This window comes from Myxocyprinus asiaticus, chromosome 39 (assembly GCF_019703515.2).
Source record: "Myxocyprinus asiaticus isolate MX2 ecotype Aquarium Trade chromosome 39, UBuf_Myxa_2, whole genome shotgun sequence".
NCBI lineage: Eukaryota > Metazoa > Chordata > Actinopteri > Cypriniformes > Catostomidae > Myxocyprinus > Myxocyprinus asiaticus.
The window spans coordinates 18,236,053-18,262,847 of record NC_059382.1 but is presented as its reverse complement, the minus strand read 5'-3'; the positions used below and the strand labels follow the sequence as shown (position 1 = coordinate 18,262,847).

General features: G+C 42.0%; 1 pseudogene; it reads right to left on the bottom strand.

Moving 5' to 3' along the window:
• Nucleotides 1-6,800: 6,800 nt before the first annotated feature.
• LOC127429672 (peroxisomal sarcosine oxidase-like) lies at nucleotides 6,801-25,668 on the bottom strand (annotated as a pseudogene).
• Nucleotides 25,669-26,795: the final 1,127 nt, after the last annotated feature.

The following is a 26,795-nucleotide window of genomic DNA, read 5'->3' as shown; positions in this document are numbered from 1 at the left end:
TCTAATTTCATCTTTGCAGATTTAACATCATCTATAACTACAAGTGACCCTCATCTATTCCACTGCTTTTTAATGTTATTTTCCAGTTGAACTGTAAAAGGCAAACTCTGTCAAAGAAAAAAGATCCCCAAGGGACTCATATGCTGGCACTACACCACTTCGGTCTTTCATAACCCTGGGATATTGATCTTTACTGGTGCTGTCATCATGCTCTGCTCTGCCATGTTCTATGATCCCCCTACTGGAAAGAATCCTGGCCCTCTTGACCTGCAGTATGTCTTGCCGCAAAGAGCTCCGTTGGGGCTTACGCAAGTGGCCAGAGTGCTGCAGGATGATTACCCCAGGGAGCGAGCATTTTGTTTGCTGTTGGAGTCTAAAGGAGGGAGAGTGTTTGGTAGACGGCCACTAATTAACACCTGTCTTCTGAGGCGGGTGTGCAGTGTTAGATAAACCTTGGGGGTGCGACTGACGGGTCAGGGAGGCTTGACCTCCTTTTTATTACACACTCATGTGTGGATATAAAAATCACAGCAGCCCCAAAAAACATCAAGGCTTAGGGCTCATGAGACTCCATTTAAAGCAGCATAGCAGGTGCAGGGTCAGAGATTTAAAATGAATGGGTTGTTTGAGCTGTAAACATAATTTGTTCTGTACTTTCAGGTGGCATATAACAAAGTAGGATGTAAGACACACAAAGTAGGATGTGCCATCTATGGTGAAAAGCATCCCAATGGCAGAGAACAGCTGTTGATATGGAAGCTCAGAGAGTTTTGTGTATTTGAAAAGTGCAAAAGTGGAATGAACTACCAACTTTCACACAAACAGCAGAGCTCAGTGCAATCTTCAAAAAACGTCTAAAGACATTCCTTTCGAGAGCACTTCACTAACTTTGCATTCTTCTTTAGATTAATTCAGTTAAATTAATACATGTAAATGCAATGAGTACAGATCTTTTGGGATGTGAGAAATGCATCGATACATTAGTATACTACTCATTTAATACCATGGAATACATCATTAGCACCATAGTACCACCTGATACCATCATTGCATCACATTACATCCACAGTATGTTTTCGTAAGGGTCTGATGTCCTCACAGATATCCTAAAATAGTGTCCCCACACTTCTTCATATGCAATTAGAATTGAATTTTTTAATCGTGAAAAAATAAAATAAAAACTGTTTTACTCTAACTTTGAGTCAAAATTTAATATATAAAAATTATTTGTAACTCAGGAGTAGGACTTTTATTTGCACTGTCATACAATTAAAACCCTGTTCATTAGCATTACTTAAAGGGTTAGTTCACCAAAAAATGAAAATTCTCATCATTTACTCACCCTCATGCCATCCCAGAAGTGAATGACTTTTTTCTTCTGCTGAACACAATTAAAAATTTTTAGAAGTATTTCTCAGTTCTTTAGGTCCATACAATGTAAGAGAATGGGTGCCAAAAATCACATATGGGCAAAATAAAAGTACTGCAGATGACTCTGTTGGTTAAATCCATATATTCTGAAGCAATTTGATAGGTGTGGGTGAGAAACAGATCAATATTTAAGTACCTTTTTTTTTTTACTATAAATTCTCCTCCCTGCTCAGTCAATTTCCACTTTACTTCCACTTAATCATTCTCCTTCTTCTGTTTTTGGTGATTCACATCCTTCTTGCATATCGCCCCCTAATGGGCAAGAAGGAGAATATATGACAAAAAAATTACTTAAAGAATAATTCACCCAAAAAAGAAAATTCTTTCACAATTTACTCACTCTTATGCCATCTCAGATGTGTATGACTTTCACAAATTAAGATATTTAGAAGAATATTTCAGCTCTGTATGTCCTAACAATGCAAGTGAATGGGTGCCAGAATTTTGAAGCTCCAAAATCCACATAAAGGCATCATAAAAGTAATCCATAAGACTCTAGTGTTTAAATCCATGTATTCAGACACGATATGTTAGGTGTGGGTGAGAAACAGTTCAATATTTATGTTTTCTCATAAATTCTCCTCCCTGCCCAATAGGGGGCGATATGCATGAAGAATGTGAATCACCAAAAACAGGAGGAGAAAGTGGAAGTGAAGGAAAAAGGACTTAAATATTGATCTGAAAAGAAAGTCATACACATCTGGGATGGCATGAAGGTGAGTAAATGAGAGAATTTTCATTTTTGGGTGAACTAACCCTTTATATATTGATCTGTTTCTCACCCACACCTATCATATCATGTCTGAACACATGGATTTAACCACTGTAGTCATATGGATTACTTTTATGCTCCCTTTATATGGATTTTGGAGTTTTAAAATGTTAACACCCATTCACTTGCATTGGGAGGACCTACAGAGCTGAAATATTCTTCTAAATATCTTTATTTGTGTTCTGCAGAAGAAAGAAAGTCATACACATCTGAGATGGCATGAGCATTTTCATTTTTGGGTGAACTATCCCTTTAACACTGTGTGCAGACGAGAACGAAAAAGGGACCTATAGACCTTATGCCCATTGTACAAATGTGCCACAGTTTGTTCCTGGCAGGCAGCAGATGTCCTAACCCCACCCCCATCCTGATCCTAACCAAATGGAGCCTGTAGGGCAGAGGAGCCTGCAAGGAACTATGAATGGCATCTTTCTCCCATCACGGAGAATTTACCAAGTTGACGTACTTTTCATAACATGGTCCAAATGATGCTTCCACAAAAAACAAACCAAAAAAACCAAAAAAAAAAAAACAAAACAAACCAAACCACAACAAGAGAGACAGTAGACAGTTTCAAGTGAAACATTATACAGTGCATCCCATTTGTTGTTCAGATGAGAGGATATGGGGTATATATGATGCAATGACATGACACATCCAAGTCAAGGGCAGCACCATATCACAAGAAGTCCGGTTTGAGCTCTCTGCTTCTACTAAACCCCCTCAAAGACTTTCTAGCAAGTCAGTCCACTGTCTGCCATCTTTGGAACACTCTCGGGAGGCTATTTCCAGTCATGTCAGTGCAGCTCCTATCTACTTGAATGGAGAAAGACCAAAATCTCAAAAATGGTTGGTCAAGATTACGATCAGAGAACATATTTCAAATTAGCAATAAATCTGACACATAAACTATGATTCTTTACCTTATATTATGCCAAAAAACGCAATTTTCCTGGCTTGTATAGCTAATGCGCATGCGCGTTCTAGAGTTGATTGACAGGTGATGTCTGTATCTAAAAGGTGATTGGCTCTTTTAGCTTCCTTTCTACATTTGTTGACCATTGGGTGCTCAGAGCTCCTTGGTTGAGCATTTTAATTTCTAACATTCATTTTAATAGAAGTGGCCCATCTCTGCTAAATAATCTCTGACCCCCTGTTCCATTTGTCCAGACCTTTACAGTGGGAGGCAAACATCACCATAGCAACAGGGCCTTTCTCCTTCTTTGTTATCAGTCAATGAGTGGTTTTCTTCGTCTGACACCTTCTAGAAGGGCAATTTCGAAAATTTCCAGGGAGGGGGCAATATTTGAGACAGAGAAAGACAATGAGAGTTAGAAAGAAAGAGTGAGATGCACAGAGCAAAGAGATGCCTATACTCTGCTGTCAGTCTATCAGTTTTCTATTATTTCTGTGAGATTTGAGCTGAAATACGGTTACCTGCATCTGCTCATCTATGCCATGAAATGTTGAATTGATGGCAGATGAAAAAAAAGTACAAGTAGAAGTCACAGTATGCCTACCTCTTCAGACACTACTACACCACTGGGTGTTGCTATGCGGTTGCTAAGGTGTTCCCAGTGTTTTTTTTTTTACCTAGTTGCTAGGGTGTTGTGTTCTGGATGGTAACAAGGGCATTGCTATGCAGTTGCCAAGTGTTCTGGGTGTTTTTTAGCAGGTTGCTAGAGTGTTCTGGTTGGTTGCATGGGCATTGCTATGCAGTTGCTAAGGTGTTGAGTGTTTTTGGCACTTTGTTGGTAGGGTGTTGCTATGCGGTTATTAAGGTGTTCCAAGTGTTTTTTAGCAGGTTGCTATAGTGTTCTGGGTGATTGCAAGGGCATTGTTATGCAGTTGCTAAAGTGTTTTTAAGATGTTATGAGTGTTTTTAGCACTTTGTTGCTAGGGTGTTGCTGTGCGGTTACTAAGGTGTTCTGAGTGTTTTTAGCAGGCTGTTAGGGTGTTCTAGGTGGTTGCTAAGACATTGTTTTGTGGTTTCTAAGGTGTTCTGAGTGGTTTTTGATGAATGGTATGAATAAAAGTTTAATTTGTAGGTTTAGGACAATGCAGAGACCCCAAGTATGAGCAATTAAAAAATGTGATGCTTGCCTTGGTTTAAGCTAATGAATGACACTGAGTGTTGCTATTTTAGTGACCCCATTTATGAGACCTGACATCACTTATGGATTCTTCACAAGCCATATTCACTTTTCAGTTCTTTTTTGCACAACACCTTTTTGTTGCCCTATCATCCTTTGCACACCATCAGAGACCACATTTACCAGTGAGTGGCCCGATTCACTCTCCCCCAATCATTAAATAGCTCCTTTATCATTTGCACTGAAGAGCTATTTTGACTTTTCCGCAAAAAAATGCTCACCTCTGCAGTCTGAAGCCACAGAAATGACCCTTCCACTCATAAGCAAGCCAGTAAACAGGCCAGGAGCTGCATTCATATACAATGAAAGCCTTTGCCTCCAGGCTTCCAAAGCACAATTTACAATAGCTCCTCAAGCTTTTGCTTAAGGGATAATTTACCCAAATTTTAATTCTGTCATAATTTACTCACCCTCATGTTTCTTTGAAACCTGTATTTTCCATAAAATGAAAGCGAATAGTGACTCCGGTCAATCAAGCTAGAAAAATGACAAAAACAATCCCATAAAACCATAGTAAAAGCAATAGATACAGTTCATGCCTATATTCCAAATCTTCTGAAGCCATTCAAACACTCTGTGATGCACAAAATGAAATATGGGTTGTTATACAGTCTCAATCAAATCATTAATAAAGTGCTTAAATCAAACATGACAGATACGTTGATAACATCAACGTTTGTCCTTTTTAGAGCTTGACAGACCTGAGTCACGATTTGCTTTCATTAAAAGCCAAATAATCCCTGCGAAGACTTTACAATTTCTCCTTTTGAGTTCCACGAAAGAAAGAAAAAGTCATACGGGTTTGTGGTGACAATGAGGGTGAGAAAATTATGACAGAACTTATTTCTAGGTGGACTATCCCTTTAAAAAGCTCTCATCACATCAGGTTACCTCTCATCAGGGGAGGCAAATATTAGCTTTTGCATGTTTGATGGCATTTTAATACAGCCATCAATACACTAATATTATCAATGCACACCAACTTCTAGCCTGGAGGATGAATGGGCCCCTGGCAACCCGCTGTCACATTGTATAATTTCTTCATTCCCTCTAATGGTGCCGGTGGATGTCTATTGTAAAAGGCTGCCTGATTAGTGATTAACATGTTTACAGGGGAAAATGGGTCCAGGCAGCAAGGCATCAAATGAAGCCGAATTCTCAAAGACAAATGGCACAACGGCTGATGTCTTTTTAACAATATGCTTTGTTTGCAGTGTGACCCCTCTCTCTAAGGCACCGAGGAGGAGTAATGCATAAAATCATAAAAACTGACAAGTGTGCATTTTAATTTTAATGCTGTTGGCCACAGATGAATGCGTTCAAAATCAGACAATATCAGACAAGTGTTACAAAGTCATTGTAGGAACCTAATGGCTCCCTTGTCAGTTTAGCATATGCTGAAACATGGGGAGGCAGGCAGTGTCTCTGTTGAAATTACTCTTTTGATCAGCATTAGAGGTTATTGATTCGTCATCCTTCTCTTAACCTCTCCAAGGCATTTGGCGTCTTCATGAACAGACAAATGAGAACTCCTTGTCTGCAGGCTTTTTGATACAAAACTTATTGGTGAAGACAATTATTTAAAAAATGGTTATTAATTAGTTGTTACACACATTTAGTCACATACGATGTGTATATAGTGTATATGCTTTTCAGTGTACCCCGGTCACTGGCGAGTGAATTAAGAACATATTCTGGCCTTGAAATGTTTTATATTTATTTATATTATCCCCCTTTACTCCCAATTTGGAATGCCCAATTCCCACTACTTAGTAGGTACTCATAGTGGCACGGTTACTCACCTCAATCCAGGTGGTGGAGGACAAGTCTCAGTTGCCTCTGCTTCTGAGACAGTCGATCCACTCATCTTTTCACGTGGCTCGCTGTGCATGACACCGCGGAGACTCACACAGCACTGGAGGCTCATGCTATTCTCCGCGATCCACGCACAACTTACCACGCACCCCACTTAGAGCGAGAACCACTCATCGCGACCACGAGGAGGTTACCCCATGTGACTCTACCCTCCCTAGCAATCGGGCCAACTGGGTTTATCGAGCTAAAACTTGCAATATTCGTCTGATCATGTGATCTCAACCTGGCAGCACTCATGAATGTGCCCAGCACCATATATAGAATAAAACAGCTTTTACTCCAAGACTAAAATGACTACAGTCTTCAGCTCGTGTGTAAATCAGTTTAAAAATATTTTTCCTTTTTAAAAGTTCAGCATTTGGCAAAAAGTAACTTAGTGCAACTTTTAAGTGAGTTACTCCGCTTTATTTACTCAAAGCCAATTTTTGCTCACATTTGGCCCTGGCTAGTGTTAATTTTGGACCCTTGATCCTGGTCATTGAATTGATATAGCACAGTTCGCAGCATTTAGGGATTTTACATTGTTTATCACATCAAAAGCTTATTGTGTTTATGTTATGGTCCTAAACTTAAAGAGAAGATCTGGAATGGGATCTGAAACGTTGGATGTGGAAAGGTGATAGATCACTGAATGGAACCTGTCCCATGGCCAATTGAGAGAGCACCTTCCCCACGATAGGGCCGCTTTTGACCAAGTGAAAGTGATTGATGGTCAACGCCTCCAGCCAGACATTGCACTCTCATACCCGTATTTTTAGGTTATTAAGGATCGGTTGTATTGATTGACACAGGACGCTCAGACAAAGGAGGATACAACACAGTTGTTAATACCAAAGAGCCGTCGGGAAATGCTATTCCAGACGGCTCATCATAATCTGATGGCAGGTCACTTAAGGCAAGAAAAAACACTAAACCATATAATGGCCCGTTTCCATTGGCCGGGCATTCGCGGGGATGTTCGCAGGTGGTGTGCGGCATGCCATGAATATCAGCTGGTGAATCCACCGGCCACCACAAGAGCGCCATTGCGCCCCCTTCCATTGATCGAGGTCCCCTTCGAAAGAATTGGCATGGACCTCGTCGGGCCATTAGAGTGGACGGCATGCGGGCATCGCTTTGTGTTGGTTCTGGTAGACTATGCAACACGATACCCTGAAGCAGTGCCTCTGTGCAACATCTCAGCATGTAGTATTGCGGAGGCACTCTTCAGAATAATCTCCCGAGTGGGGATTCCAAAAGAAATCCTCACTGATCAGGGCATGACATTTATGTCATGTACACTATGCAAACTATATGAATTATTGGGGATTAAATCGATTCGGACCAGCGTTTACCACCCCCAAACGGACGACTTGGTCAAATGATTTAATATGACACTAAAGAACATGATTTGTAAGTTTGTGCACAAAGACGCTCAAAATTGGGATAAGTGGCTCGAGCCCCCATTATTTGCAGTACGAGAGGTCCTGCAAGCCTCCATGGGGTTCTCCCCATTTGAATTATTGTACGGGCGTCGACTGCGCAGCGTGCTCGACGTTCTACGTGAAAATTGGGAGGGGGGACCTTCAAACAGCAAAACGAAATTCAATATGTTCTTGACCTGAGAGCAAAACTCCACACACAGGGTCAATTAACACAGGAAAATTCGCTCCAGGCTCAAGAATGTCAAAGCCGGCTGTATAATAGGAGTACTCGGCTATGTGAATTTGCACCGGGAGATAAAGTCCTTGTATTACTCCCCACATCGAGCTCTAAATTACTCGCCAAGTGGCAAGGGCCCTTTGAGGTCACACGGTGAGTCAGGGAAATTGAGTATGAGGTTAAATGAACAGATAGAGGTGGAGCACATCAGATTTACCACCTTAATCTCCTAAAACCATGGAGAGAGGCGGTCCCTGTGACTTTGGCGATGGTGGTTCCGGAGAGGGAGGAGCACGGACTGGAGGTGAACTTAAAAGCCACCGATCGAATCAACCTGGTCACTTGCGGAGACCAACTCTCACTGTCAAAAGTCACAGAGGTTGTCAGGTTGCAAGGAGAATTCTCTGACATGTTCTTGCATGTTCCCGGTCATATAAATCTCAGAGTATCATATCAAAACGACCCCAGGGGTAGTGGTACGCAGTCGTCCCTACCGATTACCCGAGCACAAAAAAAAGAAGTGGTTCTGGAAGAATTAAAAGGCCATGCTAGATATGGGGGTAATAGAAGAATCCCACTGTGACTGGGCCAGCCCAGTGGTGTTGGTTCTGAAGAGTGACGGCTCGGTCCAGTTCTCGGTGTCAATGCAGTGTCTAAATTTGATGCGTACCCAATGCCACGGAATGATAAACTGCTTGATCGGTTAGGCGCGGCTTGCTTTTTTTGACAATGGACTTAAAGGGATTTTGGCAGATCCCCTTAACTCCCATGTCCCGTGAAAAGACGGCATTTTACACACTGTTCGGATTACACCAATTCGTGATGCTTCCATTCGGTTTGTCTGGCGCCCCGGCTACGTTTCAGCGGCTCATGGACCGAATTCTCAGACCACGCGCTGCATACGCCGCTACCTATCGGGATGATATCATTATTTACGGTAATGATTGGCAGCGGCACCTGCAGCATCTGAGGGCTGTCCTGAAGTCGTTGAGACAAGCGGGACTCACGGCAAACTCAAATTAGTGCGCAATTGGAAGTATGGTATCTGGGCTTCCACTTGGGTCATGGGCAGGTGCAGCCCCAAATTGATAAAACCGCAACGATTGTAGCCTGCCCGAGACCTAAGACCAAAAAGGAGTCAAGACAGTTCCTGGGGCTGGCTATTATCATAGGTTTGTGCCTAATTATTCGACTGTCACCAGCCCGCTGACCAATCTCACTAAAAAGGGGGCACCAGATTCGGTCCAGTGGACGGAGCCCTGTCTGCAGTCATTCACGCGGGTGAAAGCTGCACTTTGTGGTGGGCTCCCCAGCCTGAGTCGGGTGATGGGGGTATGTGGTGATGTGGGTGTGGCCAAGCGACATCTGTGGAGAGGCCAGGAGAAGGAGAACGGTAAGTATTGACACCTGTGGGAAAGTATCTCTAACAGCTGTTCTGTGTTTCAGTGAGAGCTGGAAGGGGATAAAAAGGGTGTCCAGACTGCTGGAGGAGAGAGAAAGAGAGCTACGCTTCAAATGCCTGAGTGTGTGTGTGTACGCGTTTAAGTGTGTGTGTGCTGAAAAACCACATTGTTTATTGTAAATAAAAGAATACACAGAGTCCCGCTTCCTCCTTCCAACAGATCCAATGACTTGTTACAAGCCATTATCTGCCATCTGCTGTCTGACTCAGAAAAGCCTTTGCATGAGAGAGCATGGAGACAAAAAAGAAATCATGCTGGCACAATCACACCCGCAGTCACAGAACATTTATTTTCTGCGTTGGTTCTGGCCAAATGCTAAATTAAGATAATTTGTGTACCTCATTGAAGAGAGTGGGCTATCAGTGTTCTGTGCGTTTATGTATGTTTTTGAAGTTCACCTGAAAATGACAATTCTGTCATTATTTGCTCACCCTCATGTTCTTCTAACAGCTGGATGATGCAAATGACGCACTTTACACTATGCACTTACAAAATACACTATGCACTCAGCCATGTTGTGTATGAATTTTCAAAGTGTAGAATTGTTCCAAATGGAACACTTAACAGCTGTTTCCTATACGGAAGCATTTGCCATTTAACAGCTGAAGGAAGTGACGTTTCAAACACATGCGATGTGTTGCTGCTTGCTTTAGCACGTTAGCTAACCTCAGTTCAACACTTCATCTTAAACAACATATGCATTCACACAGCATGGGGTGATGGTAAAGTGCTCAACTTACTTTTGGAAGGTGCTGTCTTCACAGAAGTTTTGCTAGTTGCTACATTCTCCATTATTTATTAATTTTGTCAGACTAGCAACGCAGCCAGGTAACTCCGCCCCTTCCTCTACGAATGGCAAACCGCAAGCGCAAAGTGCATGAAGTGTCCAAAAAATTTCCCACTCCGTTTTGACAGTTGAAGAATTGCATCATCCGGTTACTTATAGTACAACTCTTTTTGTTGCATTTTCAGTGTTAACATACTACTCGCACTACTTGCACTACAAAATGACGTAGAATATTGCAGTGGTGTGCGGTTTGGGACACACTTTCATGTCTTCTGTGGAACACAAAAGGAGATGTTAGGCAAAATGTTAGCTTCAGAAAAAAGAAGTTGAATGAAAGTGAATGGTGACTGAGGCTAACATTCTGCCTAACATCTTTTTTTGTAAATGATCATGGATTTTTTTAATTAACTAACCTTTTAAGAGAGCTCAAGCTGGGTAAGATGTTTAAAATTCACTGCATTCTTTTCCAATTCTCTTTGCTTTCTCAGATTGGGTGGCCGTCTGATGTTTTTGAAGGCTGGGCTCTGAGTGGATATGGCTTTGACCACAAGACGTCTGTGCGGAGGGTCTTCTGTTCTTGCTTAAACCCCACTGATGTGACTGGGTATCCATGGCAACCGGAGGTCCTTGAGCATAGAGCTTGGCTCAAGACAAATTCCGAATGGAAGAGGGGCAACTGCTCTGTGTATTTACCCCTGAAATTGATCCAATTCGTACCCTTTAGTTTCTCCCAAGCCACAGACACAACAGCAGCACTGAGGGCAGGGGAGTAGTGGGGAGGCGAAACGCTGTCGTTTTGGTGACAGTATAATGAGAAAAGGCTGGGAGAGGTTAATCGTGAGCATTCTTTTGCTCCTATCAGAGTCGTAATGTATTATTAAGGTAGAAGAATATATGTCATAAATTGTTAGTGCGTGCCGTGCCAGAGCATTGGGACAGTACTGGTACAGTGAGGCAGCCACACAATACTTTCGGTGACATCTCCAGAGCAGGTCCTTTAACCAGGTGCAATATATCACAAGATGAATAGCTACACAGTGACACCACAATAGCAGCTGCAGTTTATATCTTTTCCTAACCCCTTCCCATTAAATGCTACTTTCTGCCTCCCATGCTGCTAAACACTGAAGTGATTACCAGTGGAATTTAATTAGTCCCATAATTAGTATAAGGAGGAGGTGATGGAAGCAGATGGAACAAATGCCAGGTGAGCCCTTTGGCCCCCTGAGAGGCAGGTTTGGGAGCACAAAGGACCCTGGGGTGCCAGCAACCGCCTTTAATTAGAGGATAAAAGCACTTGCACTGGGGCTTTGGTTCCTGTCCTTCATCAGTGCCCTAATTCATTTGCTTATTCAAAAGTTAAGACACCTCGTTGAGTCAGTGTGACTGTGTGTGGGTGGGTGTTTTACAAGCCTGGTAGCCCTGTCGAAAAGACCAACACTGCTAGTCATCACATTTGTTGGTTTTTTGGATGCTGGAACCTAGCGTGGGATTCTGGTGTGCTGGGGTCCCTACCAGGCTTGTTAACTAACTTAAAGGGGTAGTTTAATGAAAAAGAAAAATTCTGTCATCATTTACTCACGCACGTTGTTTCAAACCGGTATGATTTTCTATTTGGCAGAAATGTTAACGTCAGTCACCATTCACCTTCATTGTATGGAAAAAAGGTGCAATGAAAGTAAATGGTGACTGAAGCTAATGTCCTGCCTAACTTCGTTTGTGTTCCACAGAAAAAAGAAAGTCATGTTTGGAAAAAATTTTGGGTGAACTATCCCTTTAACAAGCGGACTGCCCTTCGTCAACCAGCTTCATGAGAAAGACTATGCTTTATACCTTAATGATTTGCTGATCCACCAGCTACACCACCACCAAACCAGCACTAAATAGTATATTCCATCTTGCACCAGGATAGAAATTGGTGCTAGTCTAAGGTAATCTTTTCAGCAGGGGAGAATAGTAGTGTCCACACTGACCTGAGAATCCAGCGCTGATGATGATGTTTCTGTGGGCTGGGTGGCAATCAAGGACAAAGTGATGGTCTGGTGTGACCTACAAACAATAATGATTGAAGCATGGGAATGTTAAACACCAGGGCAAGACTGTCATTACTTTTGCAAATATTTGTCCTTTTCATACTGACAACATATACGTTGCATGAGTTATGAGCAGTGTTTGAACTCAACTTAAAATTAAAAAGCTATTTTAGGGAGCCACTAAATGGCTGAAATTGCTAATGAATGCTATGACAGAGTTCCCACACTTTGTTGACCAGTGACTTTCCATGACTTTTTTGTGACATTTCCAGTCGTTTGCGATTTCCTGGATAAGGATATTTAAAAGTTATTTGGATTCAGACCGAATCACCAATGAATCATTAAGCATATTTTGTGAACTGGTGTGACTCAAAAGAACAATTCACTCACAAATTGGACATCACTTTGGATTGCGACTGCAAGCGATGCATTACGCAATGCAGCAACGAGCTAATGTGTCACCAAATATCAAAATGCCAAACTTTAAAAAGGAGGTGCAACACACACTATATAAACAAAAATAGAGCTTTAACTTTATTAAATTAAAAACTACATAAAATTTCAGCCACGTTCAGGGCCTTTAACAGATGAGTGAGTGTGAGTGTTGCACATTAAAGATTAAGGAATGCCACACATTTATTTTAATGTAACCCTCTAGTAACAAGGTAGTGTTATAGTACTCACAGTTTATGACAGGATACCTGGGAGCCCAGCTATTGATGATGATCTGACTGGTTTTACTCTGCAATATTAATTATGAAAATGATTAACATGAAAAATTCAGTCGGTGCAGTGCCTCCATTCATGAAAAACTTCTGTAAGACATTAAAGTTTTCTAAATAAAATAATTTATCTTCTTTAGATGTGTCTGATTTATCTTAAACTACTTTAACTATACCCCTTAAATCAAAGAAAATAATAAAATGAAATGCACTTATAAAGTCCTCAAATACTTTGTAGATATATATATATATATATATATATATATATATAAACTTAACTCACAACATTATATATTTTGAATCAATTGAAACAATTCAATCAACGACTCACATGAATCACCATATACCTTCCAGTAACATGAATCAGATTCACTAAATCAATTCCCTGAATCCCCAAATCACTCAATAGAAAAAAAACGTATATGACTCAGTGTTCGAATGAATCAAATGGGCAATTGAATCAAATGTCCATACAAATCACTTATATCCCATAATTCAGAGTTTATATTGAGCTCAAGTGCTTATTTACTCTTCATCGCTGGGGCCCACAGGAACATACTCTCGTGTAAAACAGTTTAAGATCAACTTACGATCCAGCAGCAATGTTTGACTCAATTTCCACGCATGTGGTGATTGATGCAACAAGATGAATCTTTCGTTGGAGATTAACTTAACTCACAGGACCTCGGCGGCACTGATCATCCTTTTGCGAAAGCACAATGAAGAGTCTCAGAAGAAGTGATGAGTAATGATGAGAGAAAGGGAAATAACCTCCACTTGCTGTCTTTCAAGCTGTCCATCGGCCAACCGGAAACTCTTCCCAGCTGTAGCGATTCGCCATTCGTAATCAAACGTATCTGGAAAAATTAACTCTCTAATAAGCCACACAGAAACAAAAAAATCCGCTGAAAAATAGTTTTGTGCGTGCAATAAACGTACTCCTTTGAGCCAAGCAACAGAGGGTAACTTAATGTCAAATTGCTGATTAAGCACATACACACACAAATGAGAAGAAATAAACTTCTTGACACTCTTTGAAATACTATTAAGTGAAACTATTAGATATTTTCGTTCTTTTAACTAGGGATTCACCGATCCGATACCTGGATCGGTATAAGCTGCTATACTGAAGCTTTTAGATGGATCGGGTATCGGTCCGACGAGCCCGATCCAAATCCGATACTGTGTGTTAGTCATGTTCATTACTGTCAAGCTCAAAAAATGACATAAAAGAACCATAAAAACACAGTTAAAGTAGTTCATATGACTCCTGCATTTTATTCAAAGCCACTTGAAGATGTGCAATATCTCTGTGAATCACAAAAGGCTCTGTTTAATAAGTAAATCTATAAAATGCATGTGCAGCTCCAGCAGTTATTGAATGGCGTTGCTCTGTTTACACACACACACTCGTGGCTATTTTTAGCCTTCACTCCTTGCAATATTTGAGCATTACTCACGAATAACATCTCAGATGTAGATGCTCAAAAGTTCGGTTCACTTATAATATGCATTTAGAACGGCACTGGTGGTGCATTTGTTTTTTTTTGTTTTTTTTTGTTTTTTTTTTACCAGAATTTGAATAAGAAGCAAATTAAACTACTGTGAACTTGCCTACAAATAGACACTTACAGGACTTCCTGGAGAGTTCAGAATGTCAAAAAAGTTGCATGATTGAGATATATCACTATATATTATTATTATTATTATTATTATTATTATTATTTGTTTACAAATTATAATAATATTTAAGTTGAATGGGTTCCAAAAAATAACTGTGTGAATGAAAAGTGAGCCGATATCTTACAACTAAACTGAACAAAAAAGAGATCTGAATCCTTTAAAGTACAGATACAAGTTGAGAAAATTTAGCAAAAAAAAAAAAAAAAAAAAAAAAAAAAAAAGAAATTCTTCTTTTCTACTGATGACTTATACTGGAATTACTGTTAATTTTGCTGCTACATTATCCAGTATACTAGTTAACAAAGTTTTTCTTAATAAGCTGTACATTTATATTGAAATAATGTGCAGTTAGAGGTTTGTGTTTCTTTACATATTAAAGAGTACTCTCAATTAGTTCCACACAATAATGTAAAGATATTCTAAATTGATTATGCAAAAAAACGACACTGGTATCGTATCGGGATCGGTATTGGCCGATACTGAGATTTCCGATATCGGAATCGGATCGGAAGAGAAAAAGTGGTATCGGTGCATCCCTACTTTTAACTCATTTATCGGACACAGCTCTTCAACACATCTCAAAATCAAGTCACTTGTGTGCTGTTTCTTCTCCCCTCCCCACACAGGTTTTTTTAGGGTTCACAGCAATTTCTGATTGGTCCATTACATGCAATCAATCATGTCCATAATAACATTTGATTAGTTAGAAGTTTCCAAAACAAAGAAAACTAATTAACATGCAATGTATATTTTCAAACAGACACAATTTCAAAAATGACACATAAAATAAAAAATACAAAAAAATCCCAAAACACATTTTAAAATAAAACACATTAGAGCAAAATAAAGTTGAAAATACTGAGTGGGCTACATCAATATTGTGCATGGGTTTAAAATAAGTTGTTTTGCTTTTAAAGATGCTTTTTACTTCATCCTGAACAAATGTTATTGCAGCATCTGACTATTGCAAAAAGAGACCTATTCAACCAAAATTATTCTTTTTTAAAAGCCTCTAATAGCTTTCGGAGCCACTAATATATTGCTAAGATGTTGTCTTATGTGTCTTTTTTTTTTTTTTTTTTTGGTTTGTATGAAGGCCGAAAATAATCAATACTGTGGAGGGCTGACTGAGACGTTGTGCGGATACTATTGAAGAAGACAGCTCTGTGCAGCATGCTACTAGGTAACTGTTTTATATGGTTCCTCTCAGTTTCTTCCCTTAATACAGAACTTTATCTCAGTAGATTCTACAGCATTCTGGACACAGACCTATGGATCTCTTGACAGGAAACTGGAGGGTTTTGTCAAGGGCAGTTTATGAAGGATTAAGGGTGCATTACACCATCACTGTACTTTTCCATGATTGATGCGATTGTACTTTGCATTTGTAAGCTGTGATTGTATTACTTTTTCATCTCAGCCATCTGGATGGGAAACTTGAGTGTTTGGTCATGCAGAATGTTACACAGTAACTGAAAACCTGCTCAGAGAAAATGTAATCTTTTTGAAGTACTGAAGCATTAAACGAAAGACTAATTCTGACTCTCAGAACATGCAAAAGTGTCAAAAACAAAAATCTATTTAAAACCAGTGCAGAACTGAAATAAATAAATAAATAAAATTAAAACATTTGGTTCCATTTAAAAAAACTATTTATCTTTGTGTGCTATATAGAATTGAATTGAAATTCTAATTTGTATTTATAGGAAGTAGAATATAATTTTTTTACTTCCTACGTAGAAATAAAATGGAATGAAGTTCAAAGATATTCATATAATTGTTTTAAGTTTAATTTTTTTTAATTATTTTTTTCAGTATGAATTACCCATAAATATGTTTATCCTACCTACATATTGGGTATTTCCAGAAACATTCGATGATATTAATAATAAATGTTTGAAATGCCACCATAGAAATTAGTATTTAATATCTACACCGATCAGCCACAACATTAAAACCACCTGCCTAATATTGTGTAGGTCCACCTCGTGCCGCCAAAACAGCGCCAACCAGCATCTCAGAATAGCATTCTGAGATAATATTCTTCTCACCCCAATTGTACAGAGCGGTTATCTGAGTTACTGTAGACTTTGTCAGTTCTAACCAGTCTGGCCATTCTCTGTTGACCTCTCTCATCAACAAGGTGTTTCCATCTGCAGAACTGCCACTCACTGGGTGTTTTTTGTTTTTGGCACAATTAGGAGTAAATTCTAGACTGTTGTGCGTGAAAATCCCAGAAGATCAGCAGTTACAAAAATACTCAAACCAGCCCGTCTGGCACCAACAATCATCCATGCGATTATCTAATCAGCCAATCGTGTGACAGCGGTGCAGTACATAAAATCATGCAGATACGGGTCAGGAGCTTCAGTTAATGTTCACATCAACCATCAGAATGGGGAAAAAATGTGATCTCAGTGATTTGGGCCGTGCCATGATTGTTGGTGCCAGATGGACTGGTTTGGGTATTTCTGTAACTCTGATCTCCTGGGATTATCACGCACAACAGTCTCTAGAATTTACTCCGAATGGTGCCAAAAACATCCAGTGAGCAGCAGTTCTTTGGATGGAAATGGCAGTTTTGAACTGTCAAAGTCTACGGTAACTCAGATAACCGATCTATACAATTGTGGTGAGAAGAACAACATCTCAGAATGCTATTCTAAGATGCAGGTTGGCGCTGTTTTGGCGGCACGAAGTGGACCTACACAATATTAGGCAGGTGGTTTTAATGTTGTGGCTGTTCGGTGTATTTCATTCGATACAATTAATTAACTTTTTAATTAATTAAATTAATTAATCATGTTATGGATCATGGTGGAAGAACACTTCTGTAAAAAATGAGGCGAGGAGCGGTTTTTCCTTCTTAAGGTGAGGCTTTATTTTCCCCTCTTGGCGACACCACTTTACAGTTTACCTTTACGCACTAAACTGAACACTAACACACACTGCTTTCATAAGTAAACTTTCACTACTAGAAAATCCTTGCTCTGGCTCGGCTCTGTCGTATCCAGTCTCTCTCTCGACTGAGTGTTGTGTCGCTCTATTTATGCCGCTCTCCCCGTGCTCACTGAAATTAGAGACAGGTGTTAGACATAATTTAGCTCAGGTGTAAGCGCCCTTACCGCTTTCTCTCTCCGGAGAGATGCTTGACCACGCCCCCGCTGCCACATATCCCCACCGCCCGACATCTGGCCTGCCTACCATTCCCCCCCCATTCCTGGAAAGGAAGTCGGCGACAACCATCTGCGCCCCCGGTCTGTGGACCACCTTGAACTTAAACGGCTGAAGAGCCAGATACCAACGGGTGATCCGGGCGTTAGTATCTTTCATGCGGTGGAGCCACTGGAGTGGGGCGTGATCCGAGCAGAGGGTGAAGGCCCACCCCAGCAGGTAGTATCGGAGAGTGAGGACCGCCCACTTGATGGCGAGACACTCCTTTTCCACGGTGCTGTACTTAGTTTCCCTTAACGCGAGCTTATGGCTAATGTACAGCACCGGGCGCTCCTCCCCCTCCACCACCTGCGAGAGTACGGCCCCCAGCCCCCTGTCTGAACCATCTGTCTGTAAAACAAAAGGGAGAGAGAAGTCAGGTGAATGTAAAAGCGGCCCCCTGCAAAGTGCGGCTTTAACTTGCGTGAACGCCCGTTGACACTGCTCCGTCCACTGGACCGGATCTGGAGCTCCCTTTTTAGTGAGATCAGTCAGCGGGCTGGTGACGTCCAAATAATTAGGCACGAACCTTCTATAATAGCCAGCCAGCCCCAGGAACTGTCTCACCCCCTTTTTGGTCTTGGGTCTCGGGCAGGTCGCAATCACCGCTGTCTTGTCAATTTGGGGACGCACCTGCCCGTGGCCCAAGTGGAACCACAGATACCGTACCTCCACCCGTCCAATCGCGCACTTCTTCGGGTTCGCTGTGAGTCCCGCTCGGCGCAGCGATCTCAGAACCGCCCTCAGATGTTGCATATGCCGCTGCCAATCATTGCTATAAATGATGATGTCGTCTAAATAGGCAGCGGCGTAAGCTGAATGCGGCCTGAGGATTCGGTCCATGAGATGCTGAAACGTAGCTGGGGCTCCAAACAAACCGAACAGAAGTGTCACAAATTGGTGTAATCCAAACGGTGTGGAGAAGGCGGTTTTCTCACGGGAAATTGGTGTCAAGGGGATCTGCCAATAACCCTTCGTCAAATCCAATGTCGAATAAAAACGAGCAGTGCCCAACCGATCGAGAAACTCATCAACGCGAGGCATTGGATATGCATCAAATTTAGACACCGCGTTGACTTTCCTGTAATCCACACAGAATCGTACAGACCCGTCGCTCTTAGGCACTAGAACAACTGGGCTGGACCAATCACTGTGGGATTCTTCAATTACCCCCATATCAAGCATCACATCCAATTCTTCCCGAACAATTTTCTTTTTGTGTTCGGGTAGTCGGTAGGGGCGGCTACGTACCACCACCCCCGGCTCGGTCTCGATGTGGTGATGGATGAGGTCTGTACGTCCCGGTAGAGGGGAGAACACATCTGCAAACTCCTGTTGCAACTTAGCAACCTCCGCGAGTTGGCTCGGTGAGAGGCGGTCTCCGCAAGTGACCGGGGTGAACTGTTTATGTTTTGAGCTCACCTCCGGTCCGAGCTCCGCCTTCTCGGGAACCACCGTAGCCAACGTCACGGGGACCGCCTCCCTCCACAATTTTAGGAGATTGAGGTGGTATATTTGACGTGCGTCCCCTCTATCGGTTCGTTTAACCTCATAATCGAGATCTCCCACTCGTCGTGTGACCTCAAAGGGTCCTTGCCACTTGGCGAGTAATTTAGAGCTCGATGTGGGAAGCAATACAAGCACTTTATCTCCCGGTGCAAATTCCCTTAGCTGAGTTCCCCTGTCATACAGTCGGCGCTGTCGTTCTTGAGCTTGGAGCAAATTCTCCTGTGTTAGTTGCCCCAAGGTGTGGAGCTTTGCTCTAAGATCAAGAACGTACTGAATTTCATTTTTACTGTTTGAAGGTCCTTCCTCCCAGGCCTCTCGCATTACATCAAGCATGCCGCGTGGGCGTCACCCATACAGCAGCTCGAATGGGGAGAAGCCAGTGGAGGCTTGCGGGACCTCTCATACTGCAAATAACAGGGGGTCGAGCCATTTATCCCAATTTCTAGAATCATCGTGCACGAACTTACGAATCATGTTTTTGAGGGTTTTATTAAATCGTTCCACCAGGCCATCCGTTTGAGGATGGTATACACTGGTGCGAATCGATTTAATATTTAATAACTCGTACAGTTCGCGTAGTGTTCGTGACATAAATGTTGTGCCTTGATCGGTGAGGATTTCTTTCGGAATCCCCACCCGGGAGATTATTTTGAAGAGTTCCTCCGCAACACTGCGTGCTGAGATGTTGCGAAGAGGCACTGCTTCCGGATATCGCGTTGCATAGTCCACTAGGACCAATACAAAGCGATGTCCGCGTGCTGACCATTCTAATGGCCCGACGAGGTCCATTCCAATTCTCTCAAAGGGGACCTCAATCAGAGGGAGAGGGCACAATGGCGCTTTTGGGGTGGCCGGTGGGTTAACCAGCTGGCATTCGCGGCATGCCGCACACCACCTGCGGACATCGCTGCCAATGCCCAGCCAATAGAAACGGGCTATTAGACGGTTCAGTGTTTTTCTTTCTCCTAGATGACCTGCCATGGGATTATAATGAGCCGCCTGGAATACCATTTCCCGACGGCTCCTTGGAATCAAAAGTTGGGTTGTATCCTCTTTGGTCCGAGTGTCCTGTGTCACTCGATACAACCGCTCATTTATAATTGCAAAATAGGGGTATGAAAGTGCGATGTCAGGCTGGAGTCGTTGACCATCGATGACTCTCACTTGGTCAAAGGCGTGTTTGAGGGTTTCGTCTCGCGACTGCTCCAAAGGGAAATCCCCGTCAGGGAATTCCCTGAGAAGGGGAGGGGCCGCAGCCTCTCCCCCTCTCTCGTCATCATGACGTGGAGCTGTCGAGGACGGCCCCGGCTCCGCCTCCCCTGCCAGAGCATCACACATCACACATCTCCCTATTTTCACACAGGACCCATCCGTGCAAATTCCCTTTAATAAAACTCTAAAATCAGGCCAATCAGTCCCCAAAATCAGCGGATGGGTGAGGTGGGAACTAACCGCAGCCTCCACTCTATGCTTTTTCCCCCGAAATTTAATTGTCAGGGTCACCACCGGATACTTGTGAATATCCCCGTGTACACACTTCACCTTCACCGTTTTGGATGTGACCAATACCTCGGGTTGAACCAGGCGTTGGTGGATAGTGGTTTGATTACACCCGGTATCCACCAACGCTTGGTGAGTACCCTCCTTGACACTTACCAGTATCCGGTATGCTCCGGCCCGGTCGGGGGCAGCCTGTGGGAGGTCAGAGACCCGCACCACCGTCCCCAGCTCCATCAGAGGGCACTGATCTCGGAAGTGGCTTGGGTCTCCGCACCTCCAGCGGGCCGGCCCAGGTGCTACGCCCACACTTGTGTCGGCGGGCGCCCCCCCTGAGGGGGAGAGTGGCGGGGCATTGGAGTAGGGGAAGGTGTCGCCTCCCACACCCGGGGAACTGGTCTTAGGGGCTGAGTTCCTCCTCGTCTGCGTGGGGCAGGAACGGGACCTGGAGAGAGAGCAGACGAGAGAGAGAGAGGGGAGGGGGAAGAAACAGAGGGAGGAGAGAAAACGTAGGAGGGATCTTCCGCCCTCGGGATCGCCGCCATGTGGTCCTCCGCAAGTCGGATAGCTTCCTCCAACGACGCCGGGCGGTGGCACTGGAACCACTCTGCCGTCCCTTTTGGCAGTCGAACTGTGAACTGTTCCAGTACCACCTGGTCGATAATTCCCTGGATGTCGCGATCCCCCGCTAGCAGCCATCTTCGGCAGGCGTCACGGAGCCGCTGGGCAAAGGCAAACGGGCGGTCGGAGCTTTCCAACTTCAAGCTCCGGAAGAGTTGACGACTTTCCTCCGGAGTGCGACCAACCTGTTGCAAGATGGCTTTTTTTAGATCTCCGTAGGCCAGGAGGCTCGACGCTGGCAGTTGTTGAGCCGCGAGCTGGCCTTCCCCGGACAATAGTGGGATCAATCGGGCTGCCCATTGGCCGAGCGGCCAGCCCCAGATCTCGGAGGTCCGCTCAAACAAATCCAGGAAGGCCTCGGGGTCGTCCGCCGCCCCCATTTTCTGTAATGCTGGCGGGGGTAATGGCGTGGGTGTGTCCGGGGTCGCGGCTGAGGATGCCCCCTGGCTGAGGAGGCTCCGGATCGCCTGCCGGTCCTCGGCTTGAGCATGCATGAGCTCGACAAACCGGCGGTCTTGATCTTGTCGGAGCTCAAGCAGCGTTTGTTGGTGGTTTTGATGTAGGCTGGCGAGGGCTTGGAGGATCTCCGCCAACTGGGAGGACTCTACGGGACGACCTCCATCCATCTTCGACCCAAACTTCAATCCCGGGTTTCGGCACCAGTGTAAAAGATGAGGCGAGGAGCGGTTTTTCCTTCTTAAGGTGAGGCTTTATTTTCCCCTCTTGGCGACACCACTTTACAGTTTACCTTTACGCACTAAACTGAACACTAACACACACTGCTTTCATAAGTAAACTTTCACTACTAGAAAATCCTTGCTCTGGCTCGGCTCTGTCGTATCCAGTCTCTCTCTCGACTGAGTGTTGTGTCGCTCTATTTATGCCGCTCTCCCCGTGCTCACTGAAATTAGAGACAGGTGTTAGACATAATTTAGCTCAGGTGTAAGCGCCCTTACCGCTTTCTCTCTCCGGAGAGATGCTTGACCACGCCCCCGCTGCCACAACTTCCTTTCCCAGAATGCTTAAATTGACTCACTATTGTATATAACATAATCAATAGATTCCAATTTTTTCATATTTATATATGTTCGTAAACAGTATATTTCAGTAATCTGTTTGAGGGCTGGTTTGAATATTTTGACAGTACTGAACTTAGTTTATAGAAACGTCAGTTTGAAAAAAAATGCATATCAGGGAATAAATAGGCATAAATGATAAAAATGAATGAATATCCATCATTAATTCATCAAATAAAATGTATAACAATTTATGTTTTGTAATAAAACATACATAGTTCCTGTCGTGTGAATATGTTGAATTTCTTTAAATTGCAATTCAGTTAAATCCTCTTCCTGTTATTACAATTCAATTTCCAATTTATAAATTGAAAGGGAGCAAATTCTTAAATTCTGAATTTTCTCCACCCCTGCTGTTCAATCAAATAATGTATCAGAATATAATATGAAACCTGCATTCAAATATCCTCTTTCCTACCCTTAAGTGAGAAATAGTCAAAGAAAGTTTGTTCAGTACACAAAGATCTTGACAAGTGAAAGCACCTGAGGATAAGCAATCAACCAACTCATTGTGTACATGCAGCTCTCCACAATAGCAGGCACAGGCACCAGCCCAGGGAGACAGTGGGTGACGTAGCTCATAAGTATATCGATGTCCCCTCTATCCATCTGTTTATCTCTCTCATCCGGTTTGGTCTCACTGCCCATGTGGTAACACACCTGCTCAGACACATGCACACACACTATGATACAGAAGAAAAAAATCTGACCTATGATACATTACAGATCTGTGATCCACCACTCTGTATGCTTGTTGGAGCAGCAGATACGTATACGTGCAGAAGCCAGGCTCCAGTGACTGGAGCAGACTTAATGCATCATACATGACATGACACCACCATCTGTGCTCTCCCATTCAGCCTTGCAAAGTGTGATGAGTCTAAAGACTCCTGCTGGGCTCTGCTATGTTCTGAAACCAAGCCATTAGTACCATGAGAACACAGACCAGAGGAGAGTGCTGCTTCTCTGCCTCTGTAAAAGCATCAAGGTTTGTGTATTCATTCAGAGCGCTATAGATTCGACTCAGTTTGCGCTGGCATCTGATGTACTTGAAATCTCAAAGCTCTCAGAGTAGGAGATGTGTGGTGTAGAATTAGACATACATAAAGGAATTGTGGATTAATCAACAAAAGATTCAAACTATAATGATGGTGAACCTCTGTGGCTTTTTCTTATGAGATGTGGGCAGGATATTGCATTAATGAGATGGTCTGTTGTATATTGAGATGGAGTATCTAGGCTATTTACAGTATCTACTGTATATACATACATACATACATATATATATATATATATATATATATATATATATATATATATATATATATATATATATGCGTGTGTGTGTTTGTGTGTGTGTAATAGGCAATATTTATTGTTGCTATGGAAAATGGTCTTTCAAATAAAAGAGTGATGACACATGGTATTGTTGTAAAACATGGAGCAAATAGAACAGTCATTTTACAGTCATTCATGATTAGTGTGGATTTTTAGGAATAAATGTATAGAGCTTGCAATGTCTAATCCTAGCAATTTCAAATTCGATGAAAAATTTTGGTGTGAGTATAACTACAAAAAAATATATTCACTATGGTAATTTCCATGACTTTTTACAATTTTATTATTTTCAATGACTTTTCCAGGCCTTGAATTTACAATTTTAAAAACCCCTGATATTTCCAAGTTTTCCATGACTGTGATAAAAGAGAAAATTTGTAAATAAGGGGGAACAGGATTCTTAAATTATGTAAGCCCATCTCAAATTCACATTGCCGGTATTTGCACCATGCTCAAAGCACGTTTAACACTATGCCACGGTTACAGCTAAAGTTCTACTTTTAAATATCAAGGCACTCACCTTCATTAGTCCTGGATAATCACTGGATGGAAGGCCGTAAATGTTGTACTCCCCATCTTTTGTCTCCAGTTGGATAAAACAGGGGAAACGATGGCTGACACTGTAGGTGCCTACGACCTTTTCCTTCCAGTAGCACACGTTAATCTTTACAACCTCCCAAAAAAAGAAGAGAGAGCTGAAAACACAAACCTTAATGCTGATTAAAGTCTTTTAACTACACAGTTTCCATATTTCCAAATAAAAGTTCAAAATCAGCATATTATAATGGAATTTGAATTAAATATGAATAAACATTTATAATCACATCAAGGTAAATCTAATAAGGAGTTAGGAATTAATTGTTCTAACTTTAAAGATTTGTCCAGCCTGCCTTCTAATTCAGAAACCTTAAAATTTCACCAGTGCACAAATTCATTGCTCATTTATTGTTGTGCTCACCCAAGCGCAGACTTTACAGCCCATCCTATTCTGAAAAATTCAGTTCCAATTCTAGGTCCAATTTGAAGTTTAACTAACCCAGAATACTTTTTCCAGCACTTCTCTTGTGGTGTGTGACACACAAGAGATCTCTGTGGACTGGAGCCCAGTGGCAAGACTGTTTATAGGCCTGAGAGTTGAGTATAGGGTGGTTTGTTTACATTCACCAATGACTCACATTTCATTCTGTCCAGCGGTGTAATCCAGATCAATCTACTGCATACATGGCTGTGTGTGTTTCACAAACTAGCTTATAGATAATATTACTTGCTGTATGCATATGTTCCACTTTTCAGAAACTGCTTTCCAACCCCTAAATATTCCAGTGTACCTTCAGTGGGAGCTGTAGTCCTATATTTGTAATTAATTTGTTTACCCGCTGTGAAAACAAGGCTCCTCCCTCTATACAGTCCCGACCCCGTCATTACGGCAACCACATCACCAGGCTGAATGTCAATCACTTTCTCCCCGTCCATTATCACACAGCCATTTGACAGATAAACCCCCTGTAGGAACATCAAAAGACAAACAATAAAAGTCACATTAAATACAAAGTTTCTTACAAACATCACCCCATGCTCAAAGTTCTTCAATACATCCTTCCTATGACAGAAAAAATATTAATAAGTATTGTGAGGAGAGCTTGGTTAAATTTTAATAGGGGCTGAGTTTGACATGGAGAGATGTCAGCAGGGATCAGTTGAAACTGGAAAAAGCTGGTCAGATTCGGGCAACAGATAATGAAAGAGTTTCTTTAGTAAGAGCCAACCGGGATCTTATCACTGCACTCTGTAGCTGCTGTAGGCAGAGCTTACTGAATCTGGGGAGTCATTGTGTGCACAAAAGTGCAGGGTCATATTCCCAATATAAGGTGTAAGAAGGCTATAATAAGCTAGTCTGCAACCATAGCTTATCTCTGACGTGTGTTGAAGGCAACAGTATAATACAGTTATGCACACAAAGAGCATAACTCAATGCCTTTGTTACACTGAAAAGTTTAAAAGAACATCATACATAGAGAGAGATTTCAATAGACAGTACTCTTTTGTTCAACATATCCTTGGTTTTTAAAGAAGATTACTTGAATTGTTTTAAACTCACTAAACACTGTCTGGAAATAAATAGAATAAATGAGTAAATATATGACAATTGTTTGAGCAATCACAAGAGAGTTGGCAATCTAGCATCATGTTGATGTGACATCGTCAAACAAAATAAAGGACTGTGCTTGCATAGTATGATGTCAACAAAAGAGGGAAACTGCAAGCACATCCGACCTTTCTTCAACAGGTGCAAGAGATAGATCCGCACACTGTCATACTATTCCCTTTTACTGATTAAAAACAACAGCAATGTTCAATCAAGCCTGAAGAAAATCAGTTTGATCGAAACGTTGCTGTTTGATGACATACTACAAACTCACACGACGTTAGTGCTATGCTTCCTGATATAGTAAGATAAAACTGATCTATTAACTCAAGTAAGAAACAACTTTTCATGCAGAAAATATATTAAAGTTGGTATTTCTAGCACCATAGTCGCGGGATGTAGGGGTGCTGGGGGTGCTGCAGAACCCCTTGTCGGCGTTGTAGCACACCCTGTTAAGTGTGGTCAAAATACTGAATGCATTAAAGAATTAATGACTATTAATGCTATTTGAAAACCGTCCTATTCTGTGTTAATCTCGTTAATTAAATTAATGACAAAAATGTTAAGGGTTATTTTTATTACATCAACAATAACGAGGATGACATAAAAAAGAAGATTATTTTGGTAACTAAATTATTTTAATCAAAACTTACTCTTTACGAAAATGTGAGCTGAAAAATAACACTGCAAGACATTAACAGTGCACTAACAATGTTTTCAAAAAGAATAATCAGGAAAGAATGTATTAAAATAATGTAGGCATAGTGTTGATGATTTCCTCGCTTGTGAGTTGAGCTTTTCACCGATGTTGTGCCGGTAAATTGATCTGTTTTAA